Genomic DNA, 16,238 nt, shown 5'->3' on the forward strand with positions numbered 1-16,238 from the left:
GTGTGGTAAAAGGATAGTAGCATTGTCCCTTCTCTCTTTTTCTCTCCTTTTTTTATTTGGGCATTTTCTCTTTTTTTGCCCTCTTTTTTTGTTATTTTTAGTCCGGAGTCTCATCCCGACTGTGGGGGAATCATAGTCTCCATCATCCTTTCCTCACTGGGACAATGCTCTAATAATGATGATCATCATACTTTTATTTTTCTTACAACTCAACAATTAGAACTCGATACTTAGAACAAAATATGACTCTATATGAATGCCTCCGGCGGTGTACCGGATATGCAATGACTCATGAGTGACATGTATGAAAGAATTATGAACGGTGGCTTTGCCACAAATACGATGTCGACTACATGATCATGCTAAGCAATATGACAATGATGGAGTGTGTCATAATAAACGAAACAGTGGAAAGTTGCATGGCAATATATCTCGGAATGGCTATGGAAATGCCATAATAGGTAGGTATGGTGGCTGTTTTGAGGAAGGTATATGGTGGGTGTATGATACCGGCGAAAGATGCGCGGTATTAGAGAGGCTAGCAAAGGTGGAAGGGTGAGAAAAGTGTGTATGATCCATGGACTCAACATTAGTCATAAAGAACTCATATACTTATTGCAAAAACCTACAAGTTATCAAAGCAAAGTATTACGCGCATGCTCCTAGGGGGATAGATTGGTAGGAAAAGACCATCGCTCGTCCCTGACCGCCACTCATAAGGAAGACAATCAAAAAATAAATCATGCTCCGAATTCATCACATAACAGTTCACCATACGTGCATGCTACGGGAATCACAAACTTTAACACAAGTATTCTTCAAATTCACAACTACTCAACTAGCACAACTTTAATATCACCATCTTCATATCTCAAAAACAATTATCAAGCATCGAACTTCTCATAGTATTCAACACACTCATAAGAAAGTTTTATTATTAATCTTGTATACCAAGCATATTAGGATTTTAAGAAAATTACCAGGCTATTAAAGACTCTCAAAATAATCTAAGTGAAGCATGAGAGATCAATAGTTTCTATAAAACAAATCCACCACCGTCCTCTAAAATATATAAGTGAAGTACTAGAGCAAAACTACATAACTCAAAAGATATAAGCGAAGCACATAGAGTATTCTAACAAATTCCAAATCATGTATGGATCTCTCAAAAGGTGTGTACAGCAAGGATGATTGTGGTAAACTAGAAAGTAAAGACTCAAATCATACAAGACGCTCCAAGCAAAACACATATCATGTGGCGAATAAAAATATAGCTCCAAGTAAAGTTACCAATAGAAGTAGACGAAAGAGGGGATGCCTTCCGGGGCATCCCCAAGCTTTGGATTTTAGGTGTCCTTATATTATCTTGGGGGTGCCATGGGCATCCCCAAGCTTAGGCTCTTGCCACTCCTTGTTCCATAATCCATCAAATCTTTACCCAAAACTTGAAAACTTCACAACACAAAACTTAAAGTAGAAAATCTCGTGAGCTCCGTTAGCGAAAGAAAACAAAAGACCACTTCAAGGTACTGTAATGAACTTATTCTTTATTTATATTGGTGTTATACCTACTGTATTCCAACTTCTCTATGGTTTATAAACTATTTTACTAGCCATAGATTCATCAAAATAAGCAAACAACACATGAAAAACAGAATCTGTCAAAAACAGAACAGTCTGTAGTAATCTGTAGCTAGCGCAAGATCTGGAACCCCAAAAATTCTAAAATAAATTGCTGGACGTGAGGACTTTATCTATTAATCATCTGCAAAATGAATTAACTAAATATCACTTTCCAAATAAAAATGGCAGTAGTTCTCGTGAGCGCTAAAGTTTCTGTTTTTTACAGCAAGTGTAACAAGACTTTCCCCAAGTCTTCCCGACGGTTCTACTTGGCACAAACACTAATTAAACACAAAAAACACAACCAAAACAGAATCTAGATAAATTATTTATTACTAAACAGGAGCAAAAAGCAAGGAATAAAAATAAAATTGGGTTACCTCCCAACAAGCGCTATCGTTTAACGACCCTAGCTAGGCATAACAAGCAAGGATAGATCTAGGTATTGCCATAATAGTAAGATAGATTATTAAAACTCTTTTCATATTCTCTACGTTCGGCAGCAAGTTTTCTTTGAGGAAAACAAAAGTAATCGAAAGGGCCAAATTTAATGGGACAAAAGTCCCCAAGATCAACCTTGGGAGGTATAGGTTCCTCCTTTGGTCCTTCATATTGCACAACCAATTCATCATTATAAGCATTCTTTTGACAGAACTTTGTGAGCCTATATTCAAGAGAATATCCTAGTTCATTATTTTGAATAGCCAAATCATCATTAAGTTCAGAAATTCTATCAATTAAAACATTGGTAGGAACCCTTTTTCTAAGATTTTCATTGAAAGCAACATAGTCTAGAGATTGAAAATGCATTATTTCTTTTTGATTAAAGAGGATAGCCTCTATGGGAGGACGACAAGCGTCCACCCTGTAATGAGCAAAGATTTCTTTGGCCTCTTTTATTATGAATCTAAACTCATGAGCCAAAAAGATAGTAGCGGCACGCTTAACAGAAGAATGCTCAATATTAGAAAATTCCAGGAAAATCCTTTGTATGCAAGGATGCATGTGCATGAATTGTCTTTCAAGTTCAACTACAAGCATGGCAATAATGTCCGCAAGACTACTAGTTCTATGAAGGATAGAACTACCCATAGAAGCTAAAGCACCGGCACAAGTAAAGAAATCTTGAATAACTCCTTTTCCAATAATATTACCACTACCAACACGGATATTTTTGTATGTAAGATGGGTGGTTCTTTAGCAGGAGCATCAGAATTTTTCATGATATTATTATTGTCCGTATCGATAATAATTTCCCCAATTTCAGACATAGAGGCAGAAGGTAAAGGACTAGCCATAACGACAAGCATGCAAACTAACACACAAGCAAACAAAAAGCAAGCGGGCAAAAAGAGGCAAATAGAGAAAGAGATGGAGGATAGAGAGAGAGGGCGAATAAAACGGCAAGGGTGAAGTGGGGGAGAGGAAAACGAGAGGCAAATGGCAAATAATGTAATGCAGGAGATAAGGGTATGTGATGGGTACTTGGTATGTTGACTTTTGCGTAGACCTCCCCGGCAACGGCGCCAGAAATCCTTCTTGCTACCTCTTGAGCACTGCATTGGTTTTCCCCGAAGAGGAAGGGATGATGTAGCAAAGTAATGTAAGTATTTCCCTCAGTTTTTGAGAACCAAGGTATCAATCCAGTAGGAGGCTACGCGCGAGTCCCTCGTACCTGCACAAAACAAATAAATCCTCGCAACCAATGCGAATAGGGGTTGTCAATCCGTACACGGCCACTTACGAGAGTGAGATCTGATAGATATGATAAGATAATATTTTTGGTATTTTTTGTGATAAAGATGCAAAGTAAAATAAAGGCAAAGTAAAGAGCAAAGGAAATAACTAAGTAGTAGGAGATTAATATGATAAAGATAGACCCGGGGGCCATAGGTTTCACTAGTGGTTTCTCTCGAGAGCATAAGTATTCTACGGTGGGTGAACAAATTACTATTGAGCAATTGACAGAACTGAGCATAGTTATGAGAATATCTAGGTATGATCATGTATATAGGCATCACGTCCGAGACAAGTAGACCGACTCCTGCCTGCATCTACTACTATTACTCCACTCATCGACCGCTATCCAGCATGCATCTAGAGTATTAAGTTAAAAACAGAGTAATGCCTTAAGCAAGATGACATGATGTAGAGGGACAAACTCATGCAATATGATGATGAAAACCCCATCATCCTCGATGGAAACAATACAATACGTGCCTTGCTGCCCCTACTGTCACTGGGAAAGGACACCGCAAGATTGAACCCAAAGCTAAGCACTTCTCCCATTGCAAGAAAGATCAATCTAGTAGGCCAAACCAAACTGATAATTCGAAGAGACTTGCAAAGAAAACCAATCATACATAAAAGAATTCAGAGAAGATTCAAATATTGTTCATAGATAGACTTGATCATAAACCCACAATTCATCGGTCTCAACAAACACACCGCAAAAAGAAGATTACATTGAATAGTTCTCCACAAGAGAGGGGGAGAACATTGTATTGAGATCCAAAAAGAGAGAAGAAGCCATCTAGCTAATAACTATGGACTCGTAGTTCTGAGGTAAACTACTCACACTTCGTCGGAGGGGCTATGGTGTTGATGTAGAAGCCCTCCGTGATCGATGCCCCCTCCGGTGGAGCTCCGGAACAGGCCCCAAGATGGGATCTCGTGGATACAGAAAGTTGTGGCGGTGGAATTAGGTTTTTGGCTCCGTATCTGATCGTTTGGGGGTATGTAGGTATATATAGGAGGAAGGAGTACGTCGGTGGAGCAACAGGGGGCCCACGAGGGTGGAGGGCGCGTCTGGGGGGTAGGCGCGCCCTCCTACCTCGTGGCCTCCTCTTTTGTGTCTTGACGTAGGGTCCAAGTCTCATGGGTCTTGTTCATTGAGAAAATCACGTTCCCGAAGGTTTCATTCCGTTTGGACTCCGTTTGATATTCCTTTTCTTTGAAACCCTAAAACAGGCAAAAACAGCAATTCTGGGCTGGGCCTCTGGTTAATAGGTTAGTCCCAAAAATAATATAAAAGTGGATAATAAAGCCCAATAATGTCCAAAACAGTAGATAATATAGCATGGAGCAATAAAAAATTATAGATACGTTGGAGACATATCAGGGAGGCCAAGGAAGAATAAGAAGGAGGGGGCTCTCCCCCCCCCCCTCTCTCCTGGTGGCACCGGAGTGCTGCCGGGGCAAGGATCATGATGGCGATCTATATCAACAATCTTGCTACCATCAACACCAACTCTCTCCCCCTCTATGAGCGGTGTAACCTCCCTTCTCCCTGCTGTAATCTCTAATTAAACATGGAACTCCATATATTATTCCCCAATGATATTTGGCTATCCTATGATGTTTGAGTAGATTCATTTTGTCCTATGGGTTAATCGTGATCTTGGTTGGTATGACTGTATATTTTATTTTTGGTGCTGTCCTACGGTGCCCTCTGTATCGCGCAAACGGAGGGATCCCCGCTGTAGGGTGTTGCCATATGTTCATGATTCGCTTATTGTCGGTTGCAGGGGTGACAGCAGCCTAAACACGGATAAGTGGGTTGTTGCGTATGGGAGTAAAGAGGACTTGATACTTAACGCTATGGTTAGGTTTCACGGCCTTAATGATCTTTAGTAGTTGTGGATGCTTGCTAGAGTTCCAATCATAAGTGCATATGATCCAAGTAGAGAAAGTATGTTAGCTCATGCCTCTCCCTCATATAAAATTGCATGAATGATTACCGGTCTAGTTATCGATTGCATAGGGACAAATGACTTTCTTGTCGACAAAAGCTATCCACTTTTATTACCTTGCAATTTATTCATAGTTTTGTTCTCGCAAAGTACTCGTAGTTGTATTCCTGCCAAATAGTTTTATACTTGTTCTAGGTAAAGCAAACGTCAAGTGTGCGTAGAGTTGTATCAGTGGTCAATAGAACTTGAGGGAATATTTATTCTACCTTTAGCTCCTCGTTGGGTTCGACACTCTTATTTATCGAAGAAGGCTACAAACGATCCCCTACACTTGTGGGTTATCACCCACCATCTACCGTCGTGGCCGCCACACCACCATTGAAAGCCAGGACCATCGCCCGCTCCGCCACCGCGTCTGGAAGGCGGGAGGTGGCCGTCGTGGTCGCCACCCCACTGTCGGCCACCGAGGCCAGCACCCGCTCCGCCACCGTGGCCCGAAGATGGGCGGTGGCGGTCGTGGCCGGTACCCCACCATCGGCTGTTGTGGCTGCCAGCACAAGGTCGACCGCCAGGGTCATCACCCGCTCCACCACCGCCACCCGAAGGCGGGAGGTGGAGGTGGAGTCCCACATGTGCATCAGCGACCTTGCATGCTACATCAAGTTCCTGCGGGAGGAGGAGTGCCTCGTCGAGCATGCAAAGAGTCTTACTGCAACCGTGGCCACAACACACGCCGCCGCAGAGGCGAAGAATGAGGAGATCCGTGAGGAGTCTCGTTGCTTCTAGAGGGGTCTTCTGGAGCGACAGAGGGCATTCAAGGTGAGCGTTGCTAAAGGTGCAACAGCGACGGGCACCGGATTCTAGTTGTTTAGCTCATTGATAGGCTCCTCCTCCTCTGCCTCTTACTGACCACGCTCGACATAGGAGAGGCTGCTGCAAGTAATAAAAGCCCCTCCGTAGTAGTAGTATTTAGGGGCTATTTTGTTTAGTTCATCTGACTATAGATGTAGTTGAACTATGCAACATACTTAAAATTAACTAGTCTATATAGTTGAACTAGCTATTTCAGTACGTGGTTGGCAACAATTGGGGAAAAGTTTGGTCGGTTCAGCTATCGAGTTGAATTGTTTGTATAAAGAACGACTGCTTAATCTATGAATGAAATCTATGCTTACTGAGTTTATGCAAAAATTAGATAGTGCTAGTGATTTTTAGCTGCGCAATGTTACAAGGTTGATAAAGGGCAATGTTACTAGATCAAAAAATGTTAATCTTTCCAGTTTGACAAATGACAATATAACCAATATGACAGATGCAAATCTTACCAAATTGTCTGTATGTGGTTGCACACAGGTTATCTGAAAAAATCGTTTGCGTTGAAGGGATGTACAAATCCCGCATGTCAGATTTTCTCTTGGCTTAGCGGCAAAGGAACCATAGCTCTCGCTTTGCATACCGTCTACAATCTGAACTGTTTGTGATGATGAGATGCACAAATCCTACGTGGCAAATTTTCCCTTGGCTTACTGGGGAAGACCATAGCTCTCTCTTTGCATACGGGTGCTCTATCTAAAACATTTGCGATGAAGAGCTGCACAAATGCTCGGCACATTTTCCCTTGGCTTATTGGAGAAGCTACCAGTTTGCATATGGGTGTTCTATCTAAAATGTTTGCGATGAGTGTATTAAATTTAAAAACCATTGATGTTTTTTTAAATCGTTTGATAAGTCTGTATATTCAGAGAGAAAAACACAAGTTTGTTCAAACCATGTGTTTCATTCAGTCACACTGCGACTTTATGTTCATACGATGGAGATATAGTATTAAAACCAAAAAAGTAATTCTGGGGACGGCGTGGGCGGCGCGCCGTGCCGGCGTTATCGTTGTCGTCCTTCGGGACGCCGTTGTTGAAGTCTTCAAGGCAGCACAAAATGTTCTTCACTTGGCAATCGAACATCACGTCGTTGTGCAATCGAAGGGCGGGGCACGGGAGGAAGGCAACTCGCAGCGCTACGAGGTAGTGGTCGATGGCGACGTCCCATGACACTGAGGGGGCGCACACACGTGCATGGGCGCGGCGGGTGCAGGAAAACGCACGGGGACCGGCGCCATGGTGGGTGCAGCTCACCCCATGCGTTCGGTTTATTCAGTTTACATGGTTCAGTTTATACGGTTTTTCGGTTTGTACGGTATTAATACTTCGGTAAATACGGTATGAAATTAAAATACGGTTCGGTTTCGGTATATACCAAATTATTTCGGTATGGTTTCGGTATATACCATAAAAACCAAAGCTGACGCGAATTTGAAAATGACGTAATAATAATTTGCAAATTTATGACTCAAAACACATACTATTTTACACAAATAGTATATGACTATATATATAAGTATATATGCATGCATTAATTCATCTGTTGATGGTCATGGACGTGCTTAGCATTTTAAAAAGAGAAAAATGACTATGTTACAAGAAAATTTTACATGCTTATTAGTGAATTTGACTGATGTACAAGAAAAATGACAACTTGTATGGTTGTTCATCTCAAGAAATATAAATTTATTTTTACTTCGGTTTATTCGGTTAACCGTTTGGTTTTTCGGTATATACCATAAAAACCAAAGTTCAAATCGGTATGAAAAGTTCATACCATACCGAAACCAGAAACCATAAAAACCATAAAATCGGTTCAGTTCGGTTTATTTTCGGTATGGTTTTTCGGTTCGGTTTTGAAATGCACAGGGTGAGGTGCAGCGGCACGCATGGGCACGGGCACGGGCGCTGGCATGTACATAAGATCACGCGGATCTGCGGGGACCTCGCTGACGCCAACGTCTTCCAGCTCTGCGATAGTGCTCGGCGACCAGCCCGTCAATGTTACGAGGATGGTCGCTGGCGTGGGAGCAGGATGGGAGCTGGGACGGGCGCGGGGGCAACAACGGTTGCGGCCAGCTCATTCAGGGCCATGTCCATGAGGCCCCATTCCTCCTTATTTTCTATCTCGTCTGGCTCGGACTCGACTTCAACAAACTGGAACACTAGTGGCAGATGATCCTTCTGTGCCATGGCCTTGGTGGAGGTCTATGAGGGGAATGGGAGGCGAACAGTAAGGTCGTATTAAATAGTGGCTCGGGCGCCATTAATGGAGAGGATGCGAGCAAGGTGGGCGACCATGGAAGTCAATGTTGGGGAACACAGTAATTTCAAAATTTTCCTACGCACATGCAAGATCATGGTGATGCATAGCAATGAGAGGGGAGAGTGTCATCCATGTACCCTCGTAGACCGTTAGCGGAAGCGTTATGAGAACGCGGGTGATGTAGTCGTACGTCTTCACGATCCAACCGATCCAAGTACCGAACGTACGGCACCTCCGAGTTCAGCACACGTTCAGCTCAGTGACGTCCCACGAACTCCAATCCAGCAGAGCTTTGAGGGAGAGTTCCATCAGCACGACGGCGTGATGACAGTGATGATGATGCTACCGACGCAGGGCTTCGCCTAAGCACCGCTACGATATGACCGAGGTGGATTATGGTGGAGGGGGGCACCGCACACGACTAAAAGATCAACTGATCAACTTGTGTGTTCTCTAGGGTGCCCTCCTCCCCATGTATATAAAGGAGGAAGGGGAGGTCGGTTGGCCTCTCTAGGCGCACCAAAGGGGGGAGGAATCCTCCTCCTAGTAGGAGTAGGATTCCTCCTTTCCTAGTCCTACTAGGAGGGGGAAGGAAGGAGAAGGGGAGGAGAAGGAAAGAGGGGGCGCAGCCCCTCCCCTAGTCCAATTCGGACTAGGCCCATGGGGGGGCGCGGCCAGCCCTCGTGGCTTCTCCTCTTTTTCGCTTAAAGCCCAATAAGGCCCATATGTACTCCCATATTCCCGTAACTCCGAAAAATACCTGGATCACTCGGAACCTTTTCGATGTCTGAATATACCCTTCCAATATATCGATCTTTACAGGTCAATCATTTCGAGACTCCTCGTCATGTCCCTGATCTCATCCGGGACTCCGAACAACCTTCGGTACATCAAAACACATAAACTCATAATACCAATCATCACCGAACGTTAAGCGTGCGGACCCTACGGGTTCGAGAACTATGTATACATGACCGAGACTCATTTCTAGTCAATAACCAATAGCAGAACCTGGATGCTCATATTGGCTCCGACATATTCTAAGACGATCTTTATCGGTCAAACCGCATAACAACATACGTTGTTCCCTTTGTCATCGGTATGTTACTTTCCCGAGATTCGATCGTCGGTATCTCAATACCTAGTTCAATCTCGTTACCGGCAAGTCTCTGTACTTGTTCTGTAATGCATCATCCTGCAACTAACTCATTAGTCACATTGCTTGCAAGGCTTATAGTGATGTGCATTTACCAAGAGGGCCCAGAGATACCTCTCCGACAATCGGAGTGACAAATCCTAATCTTGATCTATGCCAACTCAACAAGTACCATCGGAGACACCTGTAGAGCACCTTTATAATCGCCCAGTTACGTTGTGAAGTTTGGTAGCACACAAAGTGTTCCTCCGGTATTCGGGAGTTGCATAATCTCATAGTCAGAGGAACATCTATAAGTCATGAAGAAAGCAATAGCAACAAACTAAACTATCATCGTGCTAAGCTAACGGAATGGGTCAAGTCAATTATGTCATTCTCTAATGATGTGATCCCGTTAATCAAATGACAACTCATGTCTATGGCTAGGAAACTTAACCATCTTTGATTCAACGAGCTAGTCAAGTAGAGGCAAACTAGTGACACTCTGTTTGTCTATGTATTCACACATGTACTAAGTTTCCGGTTAATACAATTCTAGCATGAATAATAAACATTTATCATGATATAAGGAAATATAAATAACAACTTTATTATTGCCTCTAGGGCATATTTCCTTCAGTCTCCCACTTGCACTAGAGTCAATAATCTAGTTCACATCATCATGTGATTTAACACCAATAGTTCATATCTTTATGTGATTAGTTCACATCTCCATGTGACTAACACCCAAAGGGTTTACTAGAGTCAATAATCTAGTTCACATCGTTATGTGATTAACACCCAAAGAGTGATTATGTTTTGCTTGTGAGAGAAATTTAGTCAACAGGTCTGCCACATTCAGAGCTGTATGTATTTTGCAAATTTTCGATGTCTATGTCGTGGGTTTTTCATGGCAGATGTCCTCGTGAGAGGACTTAGTCGTGGAGCCATCGCTACGGGTTAGCTTAAAGGGGTTAAACCGGACAAGGGACACGAGGGGTTTTATACTAGTTCGGCCCCTTCGATGAAGGTAAAAGCCTACGTCTAGTTGTGATTGGTATTGCTAGGGTTTCGATGACCAGGGAGCAAATCCGCTTTGCCTGGCTCTCGAGTTGTTGTCTGTCGTCCCTAAACCGCTGCCGGGTCATCCCTTTATATACATAGGTTGACGTCCGCCGGTTTACAGAGTCCCGAGGCCGGATCATAAACGTGTCTGGCTCGGTCTCTATTCCTCTAACTTACAATACAAGTTACATGAAAGAGTCGGTTTACATCTATAGGCCTTAACCCGCCTTTGGGCCTTGGGCCTTCGTAAAGCGCCTCCATCCTCACGTCTTCATGGGATTCTATCTTCACGGAGCTAACCCAGCCACTCCTAGCCGGTTTACCTCCAGTAATCATATCCCCAACATTAGGCCCCAGATTGATTTGAACTTGTTCATGTCAATCTTCAATACTTAGAAAAATTCTTGCCTTGGCACCTTCGTATAGATCTGGTAAACTGTCGTGATGTCATCCTTTAGATCCGTAGTAAACCGTCATGACGTCATCTATCCGTTGAAGCCGAAGATACCCTTCATTAATGAGTATCCGACCCTCGAGGCGACATCCTTATTAACTATCCATTTTAATCTCCTTGATTTACGCGCTTGTCGCTTATCGGTTCACCTTATAAATGGGCCCAAGGGTCATTCTCTTTTCCCCCCCTTCGCCTCTTCTTCCTCCTTGCGACGTCTCTGCACCCGGGCGCCGCCGCCGTCGCTGAGCTTCACCTCCGCCTCTCCATTGGCTGCTGCATCAACCTGATTGCACCAAAGAGCTGCGGCGTGCTTCCGTTGCTTCAACAGTCGCTGTAAGTCCTTTCCTTTCCCCCTTTGCAGATCTGTCTAGGGTTTCCTTGTTCTTCGCAGTTCATCGAAGTTCATCAGGGCTCCGGTGCTGCTCTTCCCTGTTCCTCCTTAGTCCATCGATAAAAAACCTGAAGCTCAATGTATTCCACGTAATGGTTTATCTTCCGCTACCACAACAAACCCTTATGCGCATAAAAACTGATCTGGTCTTTTGTGAACTCCTTCGGGACCAACCCTTTTTAGGTCTAAATCTTTTTGATTTCCTGTCTTACAGTAGATCCGAAATTTCCCTGCAACCTTGCGGAATCTGTTTTACCTTACTTAGTCATTTTTACCTTAGATCTGTATCCTCTTTATCACATAGGCGGTTTACCTTTGTAAAAGCAATCTATCACATACCATTAGTCCCCTGGTGAACCGGCAAGCCTTTTTACCTCCGTTGTTACACTCCAGCTTAACAACATGTGTATACCTTTGTTCTGATATTGCCTTGTCATTCATTATTGTATCAGCCTCCGGTTTACGCAATTTACATACCTATATATCTTTATTCCGTCGCATCTTATATATCACCATGAATGATTTGTAAACCGGTATTTCCTTTCAGCTTTTCGCTTGCAATGGCCAAACAGTTTTACGCTTGTAACTGGGCTCCTTCCCGGGTTACCGAAGAGCAGCTTAACGGAATGGTCAGAATTGGTACCTTGCCAAGAAAGAATGAGATCCGGTGGCGAGTTCCTGGATCGGAGAATCCTCCTACCCCTAAGCAAGGTGAGGTAGTGGTATTTGTTGACCACATAGGTCGTGGTTTCAAACCGCCAGGGTCAAAGTTTTTCTGGGATGTGCTTGCCAGTTTCCAGCTCCACCCCCAAGATATTGGACCTAACTCAGTATCCAATATATGCAATTTCCAAGTCTTGTGTGAAGTGCACTTACAAGAGGAACCAACTGCTGAGCTATTCCGGGATTTCTTCCATCTAAACCGGCGCACTGAACTTGTAGATGGACCCAACACTGAACTTGGTGGCATCTCTATTCAAAAAAGAAAAGAGGTGGAATTCCCTCATGCCAAGCTGCACAGTCACCCCAAAGAGTGGAACCAAACTTGGTTCTACTGCCAAGATACTTCCCGTGAAGACGAGAACCCTCTGTTGGGTTATCGTGCCCACCGGCTTTCCAACACTCACCCACTGCCGCAACGTCTAAGTGCCCACGAACGGGCCTTTTATGCCCCTCAACTCGCCAAGCTCAGAGCCTTTATGGCCAACGGTTTATCAGGCGTCGACTTTGTACGTTGCTGGATATCCTGGAGCATCTTGCCATTAAGTCGCCACTCTGGTTTAATGTGTAAGTACACTGGTGAAGTACAAGACTCCCAACGTCACATCAACATTCAGTTAACTGATGAAGAAGTCACTGAGGGTGTTAAGAAGATTTTGAACGAATCGGAATCTGTCTGTCGCCAAACCGGCTTAAACCCCTTTTACGCAAAAAAACAAACCACCAGTTGTAAGTACTGTCCTTCCTTTTTACCCTTGATATCTTTTTAGACTGTTCAATCTGTGAATATCCTTCTACTCGTTTATAAACAGGGTGATGATCCATTCTGGAAGAGGAAACCTGCAGAAAAAGCGGCAAAGCCTTCCCGCCCCAAAACAAAAACCGTCAAGAAAACCTCAAAGCGGAAGGCAGCTGAGCGTATCAGCATGGAACTGGATGATGATACAGATGAACCGGAAGTTGAGGTAGAGCTTGATTCACTTGGTTCCCTTTTTATGCATCTCATTAACAATGATATTTGTCAGGAGGGCGCGGAAGGCTGCCAAGCTGACGATGTAGAGGTAATTGTCCTTTCCTCCGGTTCAGACTCTCTGCCAACACAAAAAATCCGTCAAGCGATCCGGAAAGTAAGCTTTTCACATCCTCTTGCTCACTTGGATACAACATTTATTTTGAAGAAGCAGCAGCACGAGGCTCGCCGCACAACCCGGCACAGCGGCCAAAAGGTCACCTCGGCTGGTTTACCTGACACCCCGGTTCGAAAGCGCCGATTTGAGGTCTCACCTCCTTCTGACAATTCTTATCCCAAGGCAGGTTATTTCCGACAACCTCTTAATCCATCCGATTCAAATTATTAGGTGACACCTCCCTCATCTTCTGGCGAGTCAACAGCAACCCAACTTCCTCCCCTCAAAACTGTAGCTGGGTAAGTACTTAAACCCCTTCTTTGATTGCTTCCATACTTTGTATACTATGCTTAACTTTCACATCTTTTTCTGTTTTAAGAGCCAAGGCTAGACCCAGCAAAAAGGCTCGGGTGAATAATCCATCTGAAGACCAGGCGGCTCATGAACCGGAGCAAACGGTTGAACCGGAACAAGCTATGGAACCGGAGGGTCCCAATCCTGAAGCTACCTTTGATGAACCACCCCCTCAGGATCACAATATCGATGAAGCACCAGAAGTTGATACTGCTGTGCCTAATGCTGAACCGGCAGATCCAATCCGGGCTAGTCCGGTGAGAGCTACTGAAACTCCATCAACTCCAGAAAAAGCTGCTGGAGATAAAGAAGGTGATGTTACCATTACTGGTACTGGTCACACTTCGCCTGGCCGTCCTGTAATCTTGGCCCAACATAGTGCCAAGGAAGAGTGTGTTGCCATGGAAAAAGGCAAATGGAGCACTGACTTGTCAAGCTACGCCCATCTCAGCACTCAAGAACTCCACTCCGGTTTTCTAAACCGTCTGCACTCAAACCGAGATTATGAAGCCGGTTTGGTGAACTTGATGAAAGAGCGCTACGAGGTATTTTCATCACTTTCCTTTCTTAAATACAAAGTACAAGCATCAACCCAAGTAGCCCCCAAGGGCCGGTTTATGATGACAATCATAAACCGGGACTTTATAAGACATGAACTGTTACAAACTTGTCCTCCATATACCAACTGATCGTTTGAAGCAAATCAGACGTGATCATTATATTCCTGTAATTTTTCGCCTGTGTAGCCCCCAAGGGCCGGTTTAGCTTTGCGAGGTAAACCGGGTCTTCCACCAATGCGTCAACTTTGAACAGAAGTACATTAGCCCCCAAGTGTTAAGGATAATGCTTGCATTGTACTTGAGACTTGTGAGAAATATGTTGATGATAGAACAAATAGGCATTAAATATGCAAGGCTTTTCATGGGCTGCCAGGCCCTAAATCAAGGCTTTTCATGGGCTGCCAGGCCCTAAATCGAGGCTTTTCATGGGCTGCCAGGCCGCTGAGTTAAACCATTTTGCAAAGCCTTTTAAGATGGACCTCAATCTTTACCCAATCATCGTTTTAACTTTGACAAGTTCAGGGTCCATGGGATTGACTTGTCAAACGTTCGATGGGTCATACCAGGTTTTAGGTGAATACACCTGGCTTCCAAGCCTGGCTTGATAGCCTATTACAAGGGTACAAGCTCGTTGTTCTTTGAGAAGCAAGGAGCCCCCAGGTAATATTTGAGTTGTGCTCAGTGGTTACCTATGTTTGAGCTGTGCTTAATACAACAGACTATCTTTGGTTCCACATAATTTCCTTTTGGCTTGAAGCATATCAAGAGGTGTAGCTATGGTGTGAAGACAACCAAGCCCCCTGGTGATATCCCTTTTTGGTTTTAAACCGATCAAGAGGTGTGGCTATGGTTCGGATACGACCAAGCTCCCTAGTGGTTTTCTTTATATCTGTGTGGCTGTATAGGCCGGGTTAATAAAACGTCGCTTTGTTAGTAGAAGCTCCTGTAGGCTCACACATGATGTAAAAAGAACAGAGACCCCGCTTTATTTGAGGCTCCGGTTTATTATATAATATATACATTGTTATAAGTATGTACATAAGAAGAGTCTGTGGCTCAAGTATAGTAAGGCCGAAGAAGAGCTATATTCCATGGCCGCTTGGTCTCCTCCTCCGATTTACGTGAGTCTTTGTGCTCTCGAGCATCAATGAGGTACTATGACCCATTGTGCAGATTTTTGCTGACCACAAAAGGTCCTTCCCAAGGTGGGGATAATTTGTGCATATCAGTCTGATCCTCGATGAGCCGGAGCACCATATCGCCCTCTTGAAAAGTTATGGTCTTAACCCGACGGCTGTGATAACGTTGGAGACCTTGTTGATAAATCGTCGAACGTGCTGCTGCAAGATCATGCTCCTCATATAACAGGTCCAGTGAGTCCTGACGTGCCTTCTCATTGTTAGCTTCAACATAAGCCGCCATACGGGGTGAGTCGTGACGGATGTCACTAGGAAGAACCGCCTCTGCTCCATAAACCATGAAGAAAGGCGTGTAACCCGTAGATCTGTTAGGTGTGGTGTTGATGCTCCATAACACAGAAGGTAATTCCTCCACCCAACAACCCGGTGTCCGCTTTAAAGGAACCATAAGCCGGGGTTTAATACCTCTCAAAATTTCTTGATTTGCCCTCTCTGCTTGACCATTAGACTGGGGGTGAGCCACTGATGCTACATCAAGCCGGATGTGCTCACGTTGGCAAAATTCCTCCATCTCACCCTTTGATAGATTAGTACCATTATCAGTTATAATACTGTGTGGGAAACCAAACCGGAATATCACCTTTTTGATGAATTGAACCGCCGTGGCTGCATCACACTTACTGACTGGCTCTGCTTCCACCCACTTGGTGAACTTGTCAACTGCCACTAACAGGTGGGTCTTTTTGTCCTTGGATCTCTTAAAGGGTCCAACCATATCAAGCCCCCAAGTTGCAAACGGCCAAGTGATTGGGATCATTCTCAACTCCTGAGCCAGAA

The sequence above is a fragment of the Triticum urartu genome, chromosome 7 (assembly GCF_003073215.2).
Source record: "Triticum urartu cultivar G1812 chromosome 7, Tu2.1, whole genome shotgun sequence".
NCBI classification, from domain to species: Eukaryota; Viridiplantae; Streptophyta; class Magnoliopsida; order Poales; family Poaceae; genus Triticum; species Triticum urartu.